Here is a 19,381-nt window from a genome sequence, read left to right as displayed (position 1 = left end):
GCGATGGAGGTTGGCCGCATCGGGAACCACCTGCACGACGGAGGCCGGCCGGATCGGTGTGGCGCGGCACATCACACCACACTGGAGCTTGCTGCTGCGGTGGTCGTCGCCAATGGCGCATCTCCGGCGGGACCTAGACACCCAAGGTACGTATGCCGTTCTTGCCAACTCTTCCATCACCTCTCATGTGTGGCTTGCATGCTGCAGATCACCCCCCATCCTTCCTTCCTTGTTTTCACGGAACGGCAATGGCAAGGGGATGACCGATGTGCGTGGTGGACCAGGAGGTGGGGAACCATCTCACCCTCCTTGTTCACATCACCTCCCTTTGCTTTCCCTTGGACACTTGGAGAGAGAGAAGGAGGATGGCGGACGAGGGGATGGCCAACTGCATCGACATTATCCTGCCGCCGCTCGGGGTCTTCTTCAAGTTCGCCTGCGGGGTGAGTTGCCCGAGCATTGTCCTGCCCGTGCTAGCCGCATGTTTAAACTTCGCATTAGGTTCTCTCCTGAGCATTATCCGATGCAGGATACGTCATCCGTACGCGTTGTGCTTTGATCTGCTTGGTTCTAGCAGTTACGTTGTTTTCGAGTGGATTTAGGCACTGCCTGTTAGATCCAGTGCTTTGGATTCCCCAGTCGCGTCAGGCGATGGGTTGCATGCTGATGATTACTGCTAGGTCCATGCTAGTGATTATTTTGTATGGATGATGATACTGGCGTTCCTTCTTTTTTTGCAACTACTTTTTGGGCAAGTTGATAGACTCCGTTGCTCCATCTGTACATAATTATGTTTGTGTTTGTTGTAGTGGTAATTATGGATTTAATAGTTATTGAAGATTGCACCTGTAAATCTAGATCTACTTGGATCTTGGTGGCTTCTTTTGCCAAGCAATATCCTGTGCTTATTAGTTGCAAGCTGTATTGGTTTGCTCTGCTGCCATGTTAATTCTTTGTTTACCCTTTGTGTTAACCACCTTGTGCTGTTGTATAGAAACTTTATTGAGAAATTGTCAGTTAACACTAGGATCAGTAACCACCTTGTGCATTCTAGGATCAGTATTCAGTTTAGATGCAGATTCAGTTAACACTAGGGATCAATATTCAGTTAACACTAGGATCAATACTCAGTGTAACAATATTCATTTAACAGTATTTTTCTTCTAGGTCATCGGGGGATCTCTGGCGGTAGCACAAGGAGCGGAGCAGCAGCACTAGCACGGGCTTATATATTGTTGGCTTGTAGCATAAACTGTTGGAACGACAACATAAATTGTTCAGCGTCTTGACGCACTAATGCAATCGTACTGACAATTGGTAGTAACCAAAATCATACAATGGCAGTCTGCTCTCCTTTAAATTATAGTTCATAAACTATATTGAACCACTGCAGCTGCTATAGATTTGAGATTCACATCTTTTTACATTGCCTGCTCTAGGAAGTTACTGTCGTGTAGTTAGTCTTCTTGCACTGCATTTGTACAATTGTATATTCTTGCCACTACTAGGTGATTCCTTGAATTATTCAGTCTGTTGTAACATACCAGTTTGATGGAATGCCTAAGGTCTAAGGAGATAAACATTGGTATCCAGAATAGATCTACCTAAACCAACAGGCACAAAACATGCATATCCCTTTAATCTGCGTTAGTGCGTCTAAGTGGTTAGTGTATTGTAAGCTCCATCCATGGAGCAGTGAAATAAGTTGACGCTGTATAACGTGCAGCTAACTTGCTGTTTAGACATTTTCCCGTTTTAAGTATTACTTTTCTCTATATCTTTGAATTGGATCGTCGATCTTTCCTGGAGTCGATTTTGCGCTAGAGCTTCTAAAACTAACCAGTCCAGGGAATAACTTCTTTCTTATCTTCATACATTCTGGACCTTTTCACTACCCTCAATTCAGTTTCTACAACACGACAATTTTAAAAATGCTAGTCGAGCAATCTTTTAGAAAGCATAATGCTAGTGGGATCTACTCGGTTCATGCTTACTTTGGTCTACATGACAGTCCTATATGAAGTGCAATTTTGTACTGCTTTCTTCAAGGTTTAGGGTCCAGGCATATGGCTCACTGTTCGTACTGTCCCAATGCAGCAGCTTCAGCTTTGCCTGCTAGTCGTCTGCGCCGGATGCCGCGCCCAGGGCCGCTAGTGGCCTCAAGGACGGCGCCTAGGCTAAGGCATACGAGGGTGCACCGCCACCGCATGACAGGAACAAGCGCATGGTCATCCTCGACACGTCAAGTACGTCGGCGTTGGACTGCCTTCTAGATCTCGGCGTGTGTCTTGTATGTGTGTTTGATGTTGACGTTGCTTGTGGTTTTGTAGGGTTCTGAGGCTGCAGCCTGCGCACAGGTACTGCCTCCTCGGCCAGCTCGCCAAGGAGGTCAGATGGAACTACGCTGACACCATCAGGGTAAGCTATTTCATTGTGCTGTTTCTTCAGTGCTCACTAGTTGCTAGTGTTTGTCTGCTACCAGTGGGTTAAGATTAGTCTTTTATAATTGTTTTCTTGAGGATGAGTTACTGGGGCTGTTCAGGCCATGACTCGAAATTATAATTGTTTTCTTGAGGATGGGCAATCTTGAAAACTCAGCTTCTACTATTCACCTTGTAGATTTTTTATTCTGCAACATATTTGGTTTTGTCTGATTAAAAAATTGGTCATGCTCACGAGCAGTATATATGCACTTGGTTGGTTCATTGTTGGCAGTTTAGCTACACAAACTGACTGACATTGCAAAATAAAATGTAGCAGATTTGCTAGCAATCCTTCTTTCTCTCGTATAGAAGTACATGCTATCTAACGTGAGCAAAATCATTGCGTAACTACAGGTACATCATATGACTAATTTATACAGAATACTGATACTCGGCTCCATGCATTCAGTTTCAGAACTTGAAACTAACCTGTTGAAACTAACCTGACTAGTAGCTTCTCTGGCTTCCAGTTTACAACTTCTAGGATATCAATCATTCATTCTCAAGTTGTTGCTGGCAGCTACAAGTCGCCTTTTTCTGGAATTTTCATGTTCTTTTTTTGTGTGTATATGCCTTCCTCTTCGATTTCGAGCTTGTGATTGAGGTTAATTGATGGTGGTGGTTGTGCGATGCAGATGTTTGGGATGGCGGAGAAGGAGATGGAGTACCGGGTCAAGCTTTTCAACCGGTGAGTGATGTGCCTTCTAGCTGATGTACTACCACAAGTCCACCACCTGGGTGGGGCTTGTGAGATCAGATCGCTGGTTGATGCAATGAACCAACTCCGTAGTTTTTGTTAATTATGTAGTTGTATACATTGAGGGATGCCATTGTCTGCGAAAAAAATAAATTGCTTGCACTTTTCAGACGGATGAGGAGCCTAAAGTAGCTTGACAATTATAAGCCTTGTGTTTAGTGTTTTTACTGCTTCAGTGATTTCCTTGCGAACTGCTATTCCTTCAGCTATGACAAGTGATTGCCATGATCTGCACCCACTCGGACGCACCCCTGGAAGTGTCTTTCTGGGGAGATAGGTTACCTTGACCTGAGAATTTACCCTGACCGGAATTGTGGTTATTGCAGGCAAATTTGGGGCTGAGGAAAGAAGACGAGGAGCAACTTCTCTCTGGTCTGGTCGTTGGAACTTCAGGACAAGGTACGTAGCATCCCCATCTCCCTCCCTCTCTTTCTCTGCTTACAAATGTCGCTAAATTAAGGAATATTTGATGCAAATCCTGGTTGTGTAAGGAATTCAAGAGGGATTTGTATGAACAAGTCCAGTTTTTTTAGTTAGTACCAAACAGAGAAGATGCAGTCCAGATTGGCCAATTTTGCTGCTACCACATGGATTTGTATCTATGCAACCATCTTCCTACTGTTTGTGTTGTTTGGATTGCAAGAAATTCAGCTTTGGGTGACCTGTACTTAGTTTAATTTCTTTGAATAATCAACCGTATTGTTTCTATATTGTTTTGCTGCTATATTGTTTCTCACTCATGATTGATCTACTGCCAGGTGAAGGTTTTCAAATGTTGAAGGAGGACAATAGGAACTTCTGTGATGTCTTGTCATCTATTTTCTTTTCTTTTCTGTAGAATAGTTCTGTTTGGCACTTACTGGTTGGATGTAAAGATATGTACTGCTAGAATGAATGCATGTAAAGATATTTTGGGCTCCTATAATATTTCATGTTGCTTTGAAAATGTATCGGAACTGGGCTAGGCCCAAGATAACTTGTAGTGTGATGTGTTGTATTGTCAATGGCATAATAAAAGAAGTTGGATTGGATCAATTATTTCGGCCCAGCCCTAGATATATTGAACACTTATTTTTGAGGGGAAAACTTGAGAGGCCCAGCAAAGAAATGGCCCAGAAAAAACAAGACCAAAAAAATCTGTCAAAAGGGATAGGCAAAGAAATTTAAAAGGCCGAATTACTGGGCCATGCCCATGTAGCTAGCGAATATTAATAGAAAAAATACATTAAAAAGGCCGAATTGTTGGGCTAGGCCCATGTAGAAAATTGAATTGGACCGGGCTGATTCTTGTGCCACATCAGATTGCCACGTCGGATGCCTACGTGGCCTGGGGAGGCTGCTAGTGACCAAAACAAAATAGTAGGCATATTTTGGTCGTAAACGTCTACGACCTTCTCACAGAGAAGGTCGTTAATTTCAGTTTACGACCGCCAGCTTTTGACCTTCTATTTTTGGTCAGAAAAAGGTCGCAAATGAAAAACAATGACCTTTCAGTGACCAATAGTCAAGGTCACAAGTTGACACATTTCTTGTAGTGAACGGTTCATCATACGTGCATGCTACGGGAATCACAAACCTCAACACAAGTATTTCTACTGATGCACAACTACCCACTAGCATGAATCTAATATCACCATCTTTATATCGCAAAACTATTGCAAGGAATCAAACTTATCATATTCAGTGATCTACAAGTTTTATGTAGGATTTTATGACTAACCATGTGAATGACCAGTTCCCGTCATCTATCTAAATAGATATAAGTGAAGCAAGAGAGTTTAATTCTTTCTACAAAAGATATGCCCACGCTCTAACAAATATAAGTGAAGCAAAAGAGCATTCTACAAATGGCGGTTCTATGTAAAGCGAAACAGGCAATCCAAACTTCAAATGATATAAGTGAAGCACATGAAGCATTCTATAAAGCCATACTCAAAAGATATAAGTGAAGTGCATAAAGATTCTATAAATCAACCAAGGACTATCTCATACCAGCATGTTGCATAAAATAAAAGTGAAAACTAAATGCAAAAGACTCTCTAAGATTGCACATATCGCATGAACGAAACGAATCCGAAAACATACCGATACTTGTTAAAGAAAGAGGGGATGCCTTCCGGGGCATCCCCAAACTTAGACGCTTGAGTCTCCTTGAATATTTACTTGGGGTGCCTTGGGCATCCCCAATCTTGAGCTCTTTCCTCTCTTCCTTCTTCTTCACATCGAGACCTTCTCGATCATCAAACACTTCGTCCACATAAAACTTTAATAGAAAACTCGGTAAGATCCGTTAGTATAATAAAGCAAATCACTACTCTAAGTACTGTTGCAAACCAATTCATATTTCGTTTTTGCATTGTGTCTACTGTAATATAGCTTTTTCATGGCTTAATTCACTGATATAAATTGATAGTTTCATCAAAACAAGCAAACTATGCATCAAAAACAGAATCTGTCAAAAACAGAATAGTCTGTAGAAATATGAACATTCACCATAGTTCTGATACTTGAAAAATTCTACCAAAATTAGGAAAAATAAAAAAAATTTGTATATAAAGACAGTGCAAAAAGAATCAGAACCGTTTGACGTTCCAGCTAAAAATGTAAAATTTCGCACTACAGCCAAAGTTTCTGTCCTGCACCGTACAAACCATCAAGCAAATGTAAGCATCCTAAAGGCAAACCTTGGCACATTATTTTTATAATACAAGGGAATTGTACAAGGGGATAATTATTTTTATTGAAAAGTTTCTGTAATCAAGATTCACAAAGTTGTCGTGAGCATGAACAAAGTTCAAGGAGCTCTCCCACTTCAACAATGCTTGTCTCTCTCACTTTCACTTTCCTTTTTGAAAAAGTTTTGGGTTCCCCTCTTTATTTTTGTTGTTTTCAAACTATATAAAAGCACTCAACAGAAATAAATGACTCTCTAAAACTTCCGAGTTGTCTCCTTGGCAGCGCTTTCTTTAAAGCCATTAAGCTAGGCATATAGTGCTCAAGTAGTGAATCCACCCGGATCCCAAGGTATATCAAAGCCAATTTTAATTAACAATCGTTTATAATTTAGTAGTGAGCACAAATTAACATATATCATGCAACAACGAAGTCTAACTCTCTTCCTATGCATCGGCATGTCATAAAAGAACAATTCATGCACACAAAGTAAAGGCCAATGCATAGTATAAACAGTTTCTTGCAATTTTATCATGTGGGAAACATAGAGAGGTGGAGATATAGTTCCTCTCTAATAATAATTACAAGTAGGAGCAGCAAGAACATGCATATTATATCTATCAAAATCATCATGTGTAATTGTAAAACGCAACCCATCAATGTAATCCTTAATAAGTGCAAATTGTTGGAAATATGCCCTAGAGGCAATAATAAATTGGTTATTATTATATTTCCTTGTTCATGATAATCGTTTATTATCCATGCTAGAATTGTATTGATAGGAAACTCAGATACATGTGTGGATACATAGACAACACCATGTCCCTAGTAAGCCTCTAGTTGACTAGCTCGTTGATCAATAGATGGTTATGGTTTCCTGACCATGGACATTGGATGTCGTTGATAACGGGATCACATCATTAGGAGAATGATGTGATGGACAAGACCCAATCCTAAGCCTAGCACAAAGATCATGTAGTTCGTTTGCTAAAGCTTTTATAATGTCAAGTATCATTTCCTTAGACCATGAGATTGTGCAACTCCCGGATACCGTAGGAGTGCTTTGGGTGTGCCAAACGTCACAACGTAACTGGGTGGCTATAAAGGTACACTACAGGTATCTCCGAATGTGTCTGTTGGGTTGGCACGAATCGAGACTGGGATTTGTCACTCCGTGTAAACGGAGAGGTATCTCTGGGCCCACTCGGTAGGACATCATCATAATGTGCACAATGTGACCAAGGAGTTGATCACGGGATGATGTGTTACAGAACGAGTAAAGAGACTTGCCAGTAACGAGATTGAACAAGGTATCGGGATACCGACGATCGAATCTCGGGAAAGTATCATACCGCTAGACAAAGGGAATTGTATACGGGATTGATTAAGTCCTTAACATCGTGGTTCATCCGATGAGATCATCGTGGAGCATGTGGGAGCCAACATGCATATCTAGATCCCGGTGTTGGTTATTGACCGGAGAGTTGTCTCGGCCATGTCTGCATGACTCACGAACCCGTAGGGTCTACACACTTAAGGTTCGATGACGCTAGGGTTATAGGGAAAGTATGTACGCGGTTACCGAATGTTGTTCGGAGTCCCAGATGAGATCCCGGACGTCACGAGGAGTTCCGTAATGGTCCGGAGGTAAAGATTAATATATATGAAGTATGGTTTTGGCCACCGGAAGTGTTCCGGACATCACCGGTAGTGTACCGGGACCACCGGAGGGGTCCGGGTGTCCACCAGGTGGGGCCACCAGCCCCGGAGGCCTACATGGGCCAATAGTGGGAAGGGACCAGCCCCTAGGTGGGCTGGGGCGCCTCCCACCAAGGACCAAGGCGTCCTCAAGAGGAGAGGGGCAAACCCTAGGCGCAGATGGGCCCTAAGGCCCACCCTAGGTGCGCCCCCTCTCTCTCCCCCTTGGCCGCCTCCCAGATGGGATCTAGGGGCTGCCGCCACCCCTAGGGAGGGAACCCTAGGTGGGGGCGCAGACCCTCCCCCCCTATATATACTTGAGGTTTGGGGCTGCCCAACACATGTGATTTGCTCTCCCTGTTGGCGCAGCCCTACCCCTCTCCCTCCTCGTCTCTCGTAGTGCTTGGCGAAGCCCTGCTGGAGTCCCGCGCTCCTCCACCACCACCACACCATCGTGCTGCTGCTGGATGGATTCTTCCCCAACCTCTCCTTCTCCCCTTGCTGGATCAAGGCGTAGGAGACGTCACCGGGCTGTACGTGTGTTGAACACGGAGGTGTCGTCTGTTCGGCACTAGGATCATCGGTGATTTGGATCACGACGAGTACGACTCCATCAACCCCGTTCACTTGAACACTTCCGCTTAGCGATCTACAAGGGTATGTAGATGCATTCTCCTTCCCTCGTTGCTAGATTACTCCATAGATTGATCTTGGTGATGCGTAGAAAATTTTGAATTTCTGCTACGTTCCCCAACAGTGGCATCATGAGCTAGGTCTATGCGTAGTTTCTATGCACGAGTAAAACACAAAGCAGTTGTGGGTGTTGATTTTGTCAATTTACTTGCCGTTACTAGTCTTATCTTGATTCGGCGGCATCGTGGGATGAAGCGGCCCGGACCGACCTTACACGTACTCTTACGTGAGACTGGTTCCACCGACTGACATGCACTAGTTGCATAAGGTGGCTAGCAGGTGTCTGTCTCTCCCACTTTAGTCGGATCGGATTCGATGAAAAGGGTCCTTATGAGGGGTAAATAGAAATTGGCATATCACGTTGTGGTTTTCGCGTAGGTAAGAAACATTCTTGCTAGAAACCTATAGCAGCCACGTAAAAACTTGCAACAACAATTAGAGGACGTCTAACTTGTTTTTGCAGCATATGCCTTGTGATGTGATATGGCCAAAAGGATGTGATGAATGATATATGTGATGTATGAGATTGATCATGTTCTTGTAATAGGAATCACGACTTGCATGTCGATGAGTATGACAACCGGCAGGAGCCATAAGAGTTGTCTTTATTTATTTATGACCTCCGTGTCAACATAAACGTCATGTAATTACTTTACTTTATTGCTAAAGCGTTAGCCATAGTAGTAGAAGTAATAGATGACGAGACAACTTCAAGAAGACACGATGATGGAGATCATGGTGTCATGCCGGTGACAACGATGATCATGGAGCCCCGAAGATGGAGATCAGAGGAGCAAAATGATATTGGCCATATCATGTCACTATTTGATTGCATGTGATGTTTATCATGTTTTACATCTTATTTGCTTAGGACGACGGTAGCTTAAATAAGATGATCCCTCACTAAAATTTCAAGAAAGGTGTTCCCCCTAACTGTGCACCGTTGCGAAGGTTCGTTGTTTCGAAGCACCACGTGATGATCGGGTGTGATAGATTCTAACGTTCGAATACAACGGGTGTAAGCCAGATTTACACAGCAAAAACACTTAGGTTGACTTGATGAGCCTAGCATGTACAGACATGGCCTCGGAACACGGAAGACCGAAAGGTCGAGCATGAGTCGTATAGAAGATACGATCAACATGAAGATGTTCACCGATGTTGACTGGTCCGTCTCACGTGATGATCGGACACAGCCTAGTTGACTCGGATCATGTTTCACTTAGATGACTAGAGGGATGTCTATCTGAGTGAGAGTTCATTAAATGAACTCAATTATCATGAACATAGTCTAAATTGTCTTTGCAAATATGTTGTAGATAAATAGCTCACGTTGTAGCTCCCTGTTTCAATACGTTCCTAGAGAAAGACCAAGTTGAAAGATATTGTAAGCACTGATGCGGACTAGGTCCGTAGTCCGAGGAGTGTCCTCACTGCTACACAGAAGGCTTACGTCTTTGATGCACCGCTCGATGTGCAAACCCCTACAATGTCGTCTGTGGATGTTGTGAACACCTGACAGACACATCCGTATGACTACTTGATAGTTTAGTCCACCATACTTTACGGCTTAGAATCGGGATTCCAATGACGTTTTGAACGCCATAGAACATATGAGATGTTCCAAGAGCTGAAGTTGGGATTTCAGGCTCATGCCCGTGTTGAGAGGTGTGAGACCTCTCACAAGTTCTTTTGCCAACAAGATGGAGGAGAATAGCTCAGCTAATGAGCATATGCTCAGAATGTCTGGGTGCTACAATCACTTAAATCAAGTGGGAGTTAAACTTCCGGATAAGATAGTGATTGATAGAGTTCTCTAGACACTATCACTAAGCTACTAGATCTTCGTGATGAACTATGACATGCAAGGTATGGAGTTGATCCCGGAGCTGTTCGCGGTGCTTAAGACTGCAAAAGGTAGAAATCAAAGAAGGAGCATCAAGTGTTGATGGTTTAACAAGACCACTGGTTTCAAGAAGGGCAAGGGCTAGAAGGGAAACTTCATGGATGGCAAACCAGTTGCTGCTCCAGTGAAGGAACCCAAGGTTGAACCCAAACCCGAGACTAAGAGCTTATATTGTAAGGGAAACGGTCACTGGTAGCGGAATTACCCCAAATACATGGTAGATAAGAAGGCTGGCAACTTCAACAAAGTATATACGTGTTATTAATGTGTACCTCGCTAGTACTCCTGGTAGCACCTGGGTATTGGATACCGGTTCAGTTGCTATTACTGGTGACTTGAAGCAAAAGCTACGGACTAAATGGAGACTAGCTAAGGGCGAGGTGACGATGTGTGTTGGAAGTGTTTCCAAAGTTGATGAGATCACCATCGCACGCTCCATCTGCCTTCAGGATTAATATCGAACCTAGATAAATGTTATCAGGTGTCTACGTTGAGCATGAATATGATTAGATCATGTTCATTGCAATACTGTCATTCATTTAAGTTAGAGAATAATGGTTATTCTGTTTACATGAATGATACCTTTCATGGTCATGCACCCTATGTGAATGGTTCATTGAATCTCGGTCGTGGTAATACACATGTTCACGCCAAAAGATGTAGAGTTAATAATGATAGTACCACTTTCTTGTGACACTGCCGCTTAGATCATATTGGCGTAAGATGCATGAAGAAACTCCATATCGATGGATGTTTGGAGTCACTTGATTTTGAATCGCTTGACACATGCGAGCCATGCCTCATGGGCAGGATGACTAAGACCCCGTTTTCAGGTACAATGAAACGGGCAAGTGACTTGTTGGAAATCATACATGCAGATGTGTGTGATCCAATGAGAATTGGAGCGTGCGGTGGATATCGCTATTTTCTCATCTTCACTGACGATTTGAGTAGATATAGGTATATTTACTTAATGAAGCACAAGTCTGAAACGTTTGAAAAGTTCAAGCGATTTCAGAGTGAAGTTAAGAATCATCATAACAAGAAGATAAAATTCCTACGATCTGATCAATGAGAATATCTGAGTTATGAGTTTGGCAACCACTTAAGACATTGTGGAATTGTTTCACAGTTGAAGCCACCTGGTACACCACTGGGTTATGGTGTGTCCGGACATCGTAATCGAACCTTATGAGATATGGTGCGATCTATGATGTCTCTTATCAATCTACCGTTTTCATTTTGAGGTTATGCGTTAGAGACAGCTGCATTCACTTTAGATAGGACACCATCTAAGTCCGTTGAGACGACGTCATAAGAACATTGGTTTGGCAAGAAACCAAAGTTGTCGTTTCTTAACGTTTGGGGATGCGATGCTTAAGGCTTCAGCCGGAGAAGCTCGAACCCAAAGCGGACAAACACATCTTCATAGGATACCCAAAGGTGACAGTAGGGTGTACCTTCTATCTCAGATCCGAGGGCAAATTGTTTGTCGCTAAGAACGGGTCCTTTCTTGAGAAGGAGTTTCTCTCGAAAGAATTGAGTGGGAGGAAGATAGAACTTGATGAGGTTGTCGAACCTTTACTTCAACCAGAGAGTGATGCAACAAAGAAAGATGTTTTCTGTCGCACCTACGTCTATTGAATAGGAAGTTAATGATAGTGATCATGAAGCTTCGGATCAAGTTGCTATCGAACCTCGTAGGTCGACAAGGATATGTACTACTCCTGAGTGGTATGGTAATCCTGTCTTAGATATCATGTTGTTAGACAACAATGAACCTACAAGCTATGGAGAAGCGATGGTGGGCCCGTATTCTGACAAATGGTTAGAAGTCATGAAATCCGAGATAGGATCCATATATCAGAACAAAGTATGGACTTTGGTGGACTTGCCCGATGATCGGCAAGCCATTGAGATAAATGGATCTTTAAGAAGAAGACGGACGTGGGCGGTAATGTTACCGTCTATGAAGCTCGACTTGTGGGAAAGAGTCTTTTCACAAGTTCAAGGAGTTGACTACGATGAGAATTTCTCACCCGTAGCGATGCTTAAGTCCGTCGGAATCATGATAGCATTAGCTGTATTTTTCGATTATGAAATCTTACAGATGGATGTCAAAACAAGTTTTCTTACCAGTTTTCGTATGAAAAGTTGTATGTGATACAATAAAAGGTTTTGTCGATCCTAAGGATGCTAAAAGGTATGCTGGCTCCAGCGATCCTTCTATGGACTAGAGCAAGCATCTTGGAATCGGAATATATGCTTTGATGGAGTGATCAAAGCTTTTAGGTTTATACAATGTTTGCTAGAAACTTGTATTTACAAGAAAGTGAGTGGGAGCACTACAACATTTCTGATAAGTATATGTGGATGACATATTGTTGATTCGAAATGATGTAGAATTTCTGGAAAGCATAAACGGTTATTTGAAGAGTGTTTTTCAAAGGAAGACCTGGATAAAGCTGCTTACATGTTGGGCATCAAGATCTATAGAGATAGATCAAGACGCCTGATGATACTTTCAAAGAACGCACACCTTGAAATGTTTTGAAGGAGTTCAAAATAGATCAGTCAAAGAAGGGGTTCTTACCTGAGTTGTAAGGTGTGAAGTTGAGTAAGACTCAAAGCTTGACCACGGCAGAAGAAAGAGGAAGGACGAAGGTCGTCCCCTATGCTTTTGTCATAGGCTCTATACGGTATGCCATGCTGAAGTACCCCACCTGATGTGTGCCTTGCCACATGTCTGGCAAGAGGGTACAAAGGTGATCTAGGAGTAGATCACCAGATAGCGGTCAAAATTATCCTTAGAGGAATAAGGAAATGTTTCTCGGTTATGGAGGTGATAAAGAGTTCGACGTAAAGAGTTACGTCGATGCAAGCTTAACACCTATCCGGATAGCTCTGAGTAGAGATACCGGATACGTATAATGGAGCAACAATTTGGAATAGCTCCAAGTGGAACGTGGTAGCAGCATCTACGATATAAAGTTTTGCGAAATACATAGGGATCTGAATATGGCAAGACTCGTTGACTACAACCTCTCTCACAAGCATAACATAATCAAACCCAGGACTCATTGAGTGTTAACCACATAGTGATGTGAACTAGATTATTGAGTCTAGTAAACTCTTTGGATGTTGGTCACATGGCGATTTGACCTATGAGTGTTAATCACATGGCGATGTGAACTAGATTATTGACTCTAGTGCAAGTGGTAGACTGTTGGAAATATGCCCTAGAGGCAATAATAAATTGGTTATTATTATATTTCCTTGTTCATGATAATCGTTTATTATCCATGCTAGAATTGTATTGATAGGAAACTCAGATACATGTGTGGATACATAGACAACACCATGTCCCTAGTAAGCCTCTAGTTGACTAGCTCGTTGATCAATAGATGGTTACGGTTTCCTGACCATGGACATTGGATGTCGTTGATAACGGGATCACATCATTAGGAGAATGATGTGATGGACAAGACCCAATCCTAAGCCTAGCACAAAGATCGTGTAGTTCGTTTGGTAAAGCTTTTCTAATGTCAAGTATCATTTCCTTAGACCATGAGATTGTGCAACTCCCGGATACCTTAGGAGTGCTTTGGGTGTGCCAAACGTCACAACGTAACTGGGTGGCTATAAAGGTACACTACAGGTATCTCCGAAAGTGTCTGTTGGGTTGGCATGAATCGAGACTGGATTTGTCACTCCGTGTAAACGGAGAGGTATCTCTGGGCCCACTCGGTAGGACATCATCATAATGTGCACAATGTGACCAAGGAGTTGACCACGGGATGATGTGTTACGGAACGAGTAAAGAGACTTGCCAGTAACGAGATTGAACAAGGTATCGGGATACCGACGATCGAATCTCGGGCAAGTATCGTACCGCTAGACAAAGGGAATTGTATACGGGATTGATTAAGTCCTTGACATCGTGGTTCATCCGATGAGATCATCGTGGAGCATGTGGGAGCCAACATGCGTATCCAGATCCTGCTGTTGGTTATTGACCGGAGAGTTGTCTCGGCCATGTCTGCATGACTCACGAACCCGTAGGGTCTACACACTTAAGGTTCGATGATGCTAGGGTTATAGGGAAAGTATGTACGCGGTTACCGAATGTTGTTCGGAGTCCCGGATGAGATCCCGGACGTCACGAGGAGTTCCGTAATGGTCCGGAGGTAAAGATTAATATATAGGAAGTATGGTTTTGGCCACCGGAAGTGTTCCGGGCATCACCGGTAGTGTACCGGGACCACCGGAGGGGTCCGGGGGTCCACCAGGTGGGGCCACCAGCCCCGGAGGCCTACATGGGCCAATAGTGGGAAGGGACCAGCCCCTAGGTGGGCTGCGGCGCCTCCCACCAAGGCCCAAGGCGTCCTCAAGAGGAGAGGGGGCAAACCCTAGGCGCAGATGGGCCCTAAGGCCCACCCTAGGTGCGCCCCCTCTCTCTCCCCCTTGGCCGCCTCCCAGATGGGATCTGGGGGCTGCCGCCACTCCTAGGGAGGGAACCCTAGGTGGGGGCGCAGCCCCTCCCCTCCCCCTATATATACTTGAGGTTTGGGGCTGCCCAACACATGTGATTTGCTCTCCCTGTTGGCGCAGCCCTACCCCTCTCCCTCCTCGTCTCTCGTAGTGCTTGGCGAAGCCCTGCCGGAGTCCCGCGCTCCTCCACCACCACCACGCCGTCGTGTTGCTGCTGGATGGAGTCTTCCCCAACCTCTCCTTCTTCCCTTGCTGGATCAAGGCGTAGGAGACGTCACCGGGCTGTACGTGTGTTGAACACGGAGGTGCCGTCTGTTCGGCACTAGGATCATCGGTGATTTGGATCATGACGAGTACGACTCCATCAACCCCGTTCACTTGAACGCTTCCGCTTAGCGATCTACAAGGGTATGTTGATGCATTCTCCTTCCCTCTTTGCTAGATTACTCCATAGATTGATCTTGGTGATGCGTAGAAAATTTTGAATTTCTGCTACGTTCCCCAACACAAACTTCTCCGATATAGTGTAGTCGGGAGAATTCAAAAAGATAATAGGGCTATCATGCATGGGTGCAATAGCAACAATTTCATGTTTAACATAAGGAACTATAGAAAGTTCATCTCCATAAGCATAATTCATATTGGCATCTTGGCCACAAGCATAGCAAGCATCATCGAAAAGGGATATTTCAAAAGAATCATCGGGACCATAGCAATTATCATAGCATTCATCCTTCGGTAAGCATGAAGGGGAATTAAACAATTTACGAGTTCAAGAGTTACTCTCATTACAAGGTGGGCACGGGTGATCAATCGCTCTTCCTCCTTTTGTTCTCCGCTCTCTTCCTCATGTTTTTCATCCAATGAGCTCACAGTTTCATCAATTTCTTCTTCCATAGACTCCTGCAAAATATTAGTCTCTTCTTGGACAGCGGAGACTTTCTCAATAAGCGCATTAATATAGGAATTATATTCATAATTATCATAGCAATATTTTAGGATATCTAAATTTTTAGGCCTATAAACATCATCATCAAAAGCTTCATACTTTTCAAACAAAGATTCAATTTCATAAACACCCTTAAAAGCAACAAATTCTTCTATTTGTTCCACATCATAGTAATCATATATACCATTAGCATAAGAAGCTAAGGTTTCATTATCATTAAATTTGCACGAAAAGGGAAGGTGTGGAGCCTTCATCCTAGAGTAACAAGTATAATCATAACTCAAGCATACTTGCCGAGCATACCACTTCAATATATAAATTTGATCCCATAATAGTTTCCCTTTTTGTGTCAAGCGATAATCCCTGAAGTATTCATGTTGATCCAACATTATTCCCATTACCAAATTGAATTGGGTTTTCTCTGGATTACCAAAGTAGTACATAATTTCAGTCACATAACGAGCATCGAGGGTTTTAGGAGGTTCCTCATCTCCATAAGTAGCAAGTACACCTAATTTTTTGGTATTTCGTGTTCCATATCCATAACTAAAGATAAACAACAACTAAGAACAACAAATAAAAATTACTTATTGATAAAGCAAACAAGCACACATGAGAATATTCACCCCACGCTATTGCACCCCGGCAACGGCGCCAGAAAAAGGTCTTGATAACCCACAAGTATAGGGGATCGCAACAGTTTTCGATAAGTAAGAGTGTCGAACCCAACAAGGAGCTAAAGGTAGAACAAATATTCCCTCAAGTTCTATCGACCACTGATACAACACTACGCACGCTTGACGTTCGCTTTACCTAGAACAAGTATGAAGCTAGAAGTACTTTGTAGGTGTTGTTGGATAGGTTTGCAAGATAATAAAGATTATGTAAATAAAAAGTAGGGGCTGTTTAGGTAAAGAAGCAATAAAGTAAATATAGCTAGTGTGGAAAAGTGGTGGTAGGAGTTGCGAAATTGTCCCTAAGCAATTGACTACTTTACTAGACCGATAGCAAGTATTATGTGGGAGAGGCCACTGCTAGCATGTCATCCCTGACTTGGAATTCTATGCACTTATGATTGGAACTATTAGCAAGCATCCACAAATACTAATGTTCATTAAGGTAAAACCCAACCATAGCATTAAGATATATTGGTCCCCCTTCAATCCCGTATGCATCAATTTCTATGCTAGGTTGAAACTTCTGTCACTCTTGCCCTCCAATACATAGTCCTATCAACATACAACTAACCCTATGGTGTGATCCATGCGCGCGCTCATATGATGGGCACCGAAGGACAGCAACATAACCACAAGCAAATTAAATCAATCATAGCAATTCATCAACCACCGATACGACAACGAAAATCTACTCAGACATCATAGGATGGCAACACATCATTGGATAATAATATGAAGCATAAAGCACCATGTTCAAGTAGAGGGTACAGCGGGTTGCGGGAGAGTGGACCGCTATAGATAGAGGGGGGAAGGTGATGGAGATGTTGGTGAAGATGGCAGAGGTGTTGATGTAGATCGTGATGATGATGATGATGGCCACGGCAGCGTTCCGGCGCCACCGGAAGAGAAGGGGAGAGGGGGCCCCTTCGTCTTCTTCTTCCTTGACCTCCTCCCTAGATGGGAGAAGGGTTTCCCCTCTGGTCCTTGGCCTCCATGGCATGGGAGGAGCGAGAGCCCCTCCGAGATTGGATATGTCTCTCTGTCTCTCTTTGTTTCTGCGTTCTGTTCTGCTGCCCTTTCACCGTTTTGGAGATCCGTAACTCCGATTGGACCGAAACCTTCGCCATGATTTTTTGCCAAAAATTAGCTTTCTTGCGGCCGAAGAAGGGCATCAACCTCCTTACGGGTGGACCATGAGGGTCAGGGGCGCGCCCAGGGGGGTGGGGCGCGCCCCCTACCTCGTGCCCACCTCGGACACCGTTTTCGCATTGATCTTTCTCCCTGATTTTCCAAATATTCCAAAAATAAGCTCCGTCCGTTTTTACCCCGTTTGGATTCCGTTTGATATGGATATTCTGCGAAACATAAAACATGCAACAAACAGGAACTGGCACTGGGCACTGGATCAATATGTTAGTCCCAAAAAATAATATAAAAAGTTGCCAAAAGTATATGAAAGTTGTAGAATATTGGCATGGAACAATCAAAAATTATAGATACGACGGAGACATATCAACATTCATCACGAGATAAGACGAACTTACGAGCATCCTTGAAGAGAGTGGGACAATAAAATCCATATTGCAATACCTCGTGAGCAGTTCTATCTCCAGCATGATGCCCTCCATAAGCTTCGGAGTGACATTTCCATAGGATTTGTCCTTGTTCATGCTCATGTACACAATGTCTAATAATACCATCTACTCCTTCTTTATAAAGATGTGGGTCATCCCAAAAGTAATGTCTTAAATCATAGAAGATTTTTTTCTTTTGTTCGTATGTAAAGCTAGGTGGTAAATATTTAGCAACAATGTAATTAGCATAATCAACATACCAAGGAGTACTGTGAGCAACATTTATTGCAGCTAACTGCTCATCAGGAAAACTATCATCAATAGGTAGTGGGTCATCAAGCACATTTCCAAGCCTAGATAAATTATTAGCTACTGGGTTCTCAGCTCCTTTTCTATCAATGATATGTAAATCAAATTCTTGTAACAAGAGAACCCATCGAATAAGTCTAGATTTAGCATCTTTCTTTTCCATAAGATATTTAATAGCAGCATGGTCTGTGTGAACAATTAATTTGGAGTCAACAATATAAGGTCTAATTTATCACAAGCAAACACAACAGCTAAGAATTATTTTTCAGTAGTAGCATAATTTCTTTGAGCACTGTCTAGAGTTTTACTAGCATAATGAATAACATTAAGTTTCTTATCAACTCTTTGCCCTAGAACAGCACCAACAACATAATCACTAGCATCACACATGATTTCAAAAGGTAAGTTCCAATCAGGTGGTTGAACAATAGGTGCAGAAATTAAATCTTTCTTGAGTGTTTCAAAGGCTTCTGGACAATCATCATAAAAAACAAAAGGAATATCCTTTTGCAAGAGACTAGTAAGAGGCCTATAAATTTTTGAAAAGTCTTTGATAAATCTCCTATAGAAACTAGCATGACCTAAGAAACTACGAATACCTTTTATATCTTTAGGACATGGCATTTTATCAATTGCATCAACCTTAGCTTTGTCCACTTCAATACCTCTTTCAGAAATTTTATGATCCAAGACAATGCCTTCATTAACCATAAGGTGGCACTTCTCCCAATTCAAGACAAGATTTGTTTGTTCATATCTCTGCAAAACTCGATCAAGATTGCTTAAACAATCATCAAAAGACTTCCCATAGACATAAAAGCCATCCATGAAAACCTCAACAATCTTTTCATAAAAGTCAGAGAATATAGCAGTCATACATCTTTGAAAGGTGGCAGGTGCATTACATAAACCAAAAGGCATATGTCTATAAGCATAAGTTCCAAAGGGACAAGTAAAAGTGGTCTTTTCTTGATTAGGTTGAGAAACAGGTATTTGTGAAAAAACAGAATATCCATCAAGGAAGCAAAAGTGTGTGTGCTTAGATAACTTTCAAGCATTTGATCAATAAAAGGCAGACGGTAATGATCTTTTCTAGTTGCTTTATTTAATTTCCTAAAATCAATTTCCATTCTATAGCCTGTAACAATTCTTTGTGGAATAAGTTCATTCT

The sequence above is a fragment of the Triticum urartu genome, chromosome 3A (assembly GCF_056163025.1).
Source record: "Triticum urartu cultivar PI428250 chromosome 3A, HENAU_Tu73, whole genome shotgun sequence".
Taxonomy (NCBI): domain Eukaryota; kingdom Viridiplantae; phylum Streptophyta; class Magnoliopsida; order Poales; family Poaceae; genus Triticum; species Triticum urartu.
This window is presented reverse-complemented; position numbering follows the sequence as displayed.